Source organism: Aedes albopictus, chromosome 3, assembly GCF_035046485.1.
Source record: "Aedes albopictus strain Foshan chromosome 3, AalbF5, whole genome shotgun sequence".
In the NCBI taxonomy this organism is placed as follows: Eukaryota; Metazoa; Arthropoda; class Insecta; order Diptera; family Culicidae; genus Aedes; species Aedes albopictus.
In genome coordinates, this window is record NC_085138.1 from 336,777,339 (window position 1) to 336,781,992 (window position 4,654).

The window sequence follows — 4,654 nt, forward strand, 5'->3', positions numbered from 1 at the left end:
GCGGCGGCGGAACCGGCGAAAGTAAAGGTGAGGCGGATGCGACTGCTTGTGATAAGCCCTCGCAGAAGCGGGTGAGGCAGCCGTCAGCTGAGGAGCTGTCTGGCGGTGCCCGCAAGGCTAGGAGAAAACTTACCCTGAAGGTCGGCAGTAATGCGGGGAAGTCGGGCCCCAACCAGGCGGAGAGCTGGGAAGGGTGGGCCTGAAAAAGCTGGCCTGTCCTGGACGGAAGAGAGCAGGGAGTTCTGACCGTTGTTAGGCCCTCAGCAACCACAGAGTAGAGTGAACCAAGGGGAGAATCCCCCTTGGACGAAAGTCTAGTGGAAAAGGAAGAAGCAAAAACCGCAAGCCCAGGAGACCAGGGATGCCAAACCAAGAAGGCGTAAAATGTAGCTTCCAAGCGCGAAAAAGATGACGAGCTCATCAGTTTAAGTACTTGGACGTCTTGAAGGCGATGCGAAGCGAAGTTTGGATCTGGGAGTCGACGTGCTCAGTATTAGACTTACTCGTACGGCTGAAATGGTCCTACAGCTCAAGCGCGACAAGAAACGCAAGGACGCTGCCTATAAAAGTTTGGCGCAATAAGTCCTTGGCGAAGGGGTCGAGATGAGGGCTCTTACAGCATAGGAGACTCTGAAGGTGAAGAACCTAGACAAGATCACCGAAGCGGGAGAGCTCGTCACGGCACTGCGGCAACAGTGCGAGGTGCAGGTGCCCGCCTCACGTCTGTCTCTCAATATGCTCCCGTCCTTATCCCTGCACATTCCGGCTCGCAGTACGAAGTCTTTGCGGGATGTATTGTGCTTCAGGTAGAACTTCCGTGTTTCTTGTGAAGGGCACAGCACTTCCATTTGTTGGAACTCTGCTTCTATCAGGCAGCGCTTTTTCTCCCGGAAGAGACGGATCTACTGCTCATCATCGAACCAATCGTTCCCCTGGTTCCGTTCCACATACCCAACGTTGGTCTCAGCTGCGATGTCGATGCTTTTGCCGTCGTACCCCAGCAGTCCTCGAGAGGGGATTCATCGAGCTCGCCCCTTGTCCGGCAACGCTGTCTCGAGATGGCGCGTATGCGCTCCAGATCATAGAGAGGCGGTAGTCGGTTTAGTATGCTGTCAATAACAGAGATTTGTTGGCGCATTTTTACTATTACCAGTGGTCAACGTCACGGTAGGTCCTGACGTCTAAAATGTCAAAGAAAGGCCTTCCGTCAATAACGTGGTTGATTTGGGGTTCTGCCTGCTGTGGTGATCTCTAGGTGTAACCATAAGGGGCTGTTCATAATAGAGCGTAGACTTTGGCCAGAACCCCCTCCCCCTAAAAAGTCTACGTGGTTTATGAACAGCCTCTAAGGGAAACTATGCTAAGTATGAGTTACGTATGGCAATGTTCTTAGAGACGGTGAAACCTATCAGTCTTTGGCCGTTTTCGTTCGTCAGATGGTGGGCACTAAACTTTCCAATTGTCGTCAGTCTAAGTTCCTTCTACTGGCCTACCTGAGCGTTTAAGCCGCCTATGATGATCTTGACATCGTGTTTTGGGCAGCTATCGTACTCGCGTTCGAGTTGCGCGTAGAATGCCTCCGGAGTGAGGGCTGTGTACGTTGATTGAGCTGAAGTTGAAAAACCGGCCCTTGATTCTCAAATTGCACATTCTTTCGTCAATCGGGCACGCGCCTTTGCAATATCGCCAAATACTATAAAAACTGTGCTGCCTCAGCTCTGGTAGATGGTATGATTTACTTCTGAACGTTCACATTGTTGGTCCTGTCCAGCACATCTCCTGTAGTGCTACAAATCCGAACCCGTGGTCCTTCAGTATATCAGCAAGTATGCGGGTGCCCCCGATGAAGTTAAGGGATCTGAAGTTTCATATATCGATCTTCCAATCACAATTCCTTTTTTTGTTCGCTGAAGTCGTTGCCGTTGGTCTCGGTTCGTATTCTCTTGATGATTATTCGTTGCTTACTTTTTTCAAGGCCGGCTCGCAGGGCATAACACCACCCCACGCATTTTTTTTCCGGAAGGATGCTAAGTTTTCCGAAGCAAACCCATCGGGGTTGGTTACCCTTGGGTTAACCGGTCTTCCATAAAAGGTGCTAGTATCCCAGTCAGTGCCATGTGGAGGTAGGGATCGCAGTTGCATGGCAAGGGACTGAAGGACCTTACAAGAGGTCTGAATTGCATTGCCAGTTCTTACCGTGCCCTTTTACATTTAGTTCTTTGCGTCAACTTCCCCAACCGTATCCGACCCTCTTACCGGAGTCGACCTGTTTAGCCCAACTAATGCCTAAGCTCGCCAACCTAAGGAGGCCCATAAAATAGATTAGACGATCTGTCCTGCGTCTGGCAGCATTACCTACAGACGGAAAAGGCTTTATGGCAAATGCGGTGGCGGGCCAGGCGTTGGTGTAAAACATCCCATAAACATAACACGCTCCCCGAGCCATGCTGGCTGGCTGACTGGTGCTCATTCGACATCGTCTCGCTTATGGCGTTGCTTCTCTTTATTGCGGATGTTGCTGGGCTGTGTTGGGATGCGATTAACCCTAAAAGGGATACCTGGGGTCCATTTGGACCCCAGGCGCTTTCAGAGCTCGTCTTTGATGGAATACACTCAGCGAGGTGGCGAAACTGAGGCCATGAAGGTATCCCTTTTAGGGTTAATATCGCCATGCCAGGTTTCAACCTAGGTTTCAACTCACGATGACGAAGGAAGGTACATACCTACCCCCAACATGGTAAGTGAAAAATTAACGCGTACATGAAAGGGAGAACCTATGGAGGTAGATACGTAGGAGCGCTAGTTGGGAACCCAGAGACACGTCATCGCCCTCACCGGAGAAAGTATTGACTTTTTCCCATAAGTGCTCTCCATCGGGAATACACCATACCACCATCATCGTCATTATTTATCGGAGCTTGAGTGTACAATCTTAAACGTTGCCGTCGGCTAAAAAGCCAATCAAATTCACACTTTGTGGCTGGGGTTGATGGGGAGCTTCTTGGCCTGGACGGGGCGCCGATTAGAGCACATCAGAGAGTCGTCCGAAGGCGCGCAAGTCCCGGCCCGGGCGGTCGTGCATCAGTCAGGTTGCAGTGCAGTGCGGATGCTGCTCCCTGAGGCTATCACACAGCACAGGCCCCGGTACTGTGAGAAAATAATGCATGATTGATTGGGTGACTGATGTGGTGGATTTCGCAGACATGTGGTCTTCGGTCCGGTGGTGGTCTTAGCTGGATGGAGAAAAAAGTCAAGATTTGCGCTGTTTCAAGGGGTGAGCTTTTTTTGCGCAATATTTTTAGCCCGTAAGCCACTTTGCTACACGTTTATGAAATGGTCATCACGAGCATGAGGGTTTGCTTATTTATAATTTGTTTATTTCCTTCAAATTCGTTATGACATTGTTTAACTAACATCTGGTGGGAAAATTTAGCTACTGAAACATTAGCCCTCAAGCAACTAGTGGATTACTGCAGGCCATTCAAACAAGGCAAGGCAAGCAAATAAACCAATTTAATAATACCAATTGTGGAAATGATCACAAGAATAATAAGTTGAAGTTCCGTTTTGCACGTAGAACGAAAAAAAGAAGAAAGCTGATTTAATTTTAGCCAGATCTTCCAGAGAAAATGGAAGTTTTTGTCAAAAACCTTGTTTTCGAGGGGTTTTTTGTAGAAAAATCTAGAATTACTCATGAAATCTTCCAAGAAATTTCCTCAAATAGAATTTTACTACCTTCTCCCGGATTCTCATTTGCAAATTTAGCCAGATGCCAGAAAAACTCACTAGATTTTATTTCCTTTGTAAACTATGGATTCCGCTAAAATAATCGAAGATGCAAAGAAGGTTCAGAATCATTTGAGGTTCGAACAAAAATCATCATATGTTGCCGCCAAAAAAATCCTTAGAATTCCCACTATTAAATTGTTTTAAATATTATTCTTACAGAATAGATTCTTTCAATTTTTTTCAGCAACAATTTAACCTTCCTTTTGCATTGTTATTATTTTTGGTTACTCGGTACCTTAATTCGGCTGCTATTTCGTAACTAAATAAGTAAGAGATCCAAAATATCCTGACTTTTCCTTGCTGTTAAAACGAGCATTTTCGAGCTAAAATCAGCTTTCAGTGACATCTAGGAAGGGCACAACAATACAGTAACACATTTTTTGCATTAAGGGGTAAACAATGGCCAATAACTTTGAAATGCTCCCAACATATTTTTTTTCATTCTCTTAAGATTAACCCTTTGGAGACGGAATTGTCACCTTTATGGATGCAACCTCGCTGGTCTAGCCCTTTGAAGCCGGAGGGGTCATATATGACCCCGGCGATGAAACCGAGTATAACAACCATGTTCGAGACCAGCGAGGTTGCGACAGCAGCGGCGAAACAATTCGGCTTCTAAGGGCTAGAACACACTTGTGATAGTCAATTTTCTCGTCTCGGCACATATTTATGACCCATCCGTCCCCAAACGATTAAACGAAAGATATGAGTTCCAAGAGTCAGATTATGAATTATTCGGTGCCATTCCGGGATACGGGCCCTGCCTACAGGGGACACATACAGATTTTCGTGTAGAGGTTCAGTTTGGCGGTTTAAATTGGCCATTTGCGGGTATTTCGGAACCGGTTTCGGTAAGACCCGGAGA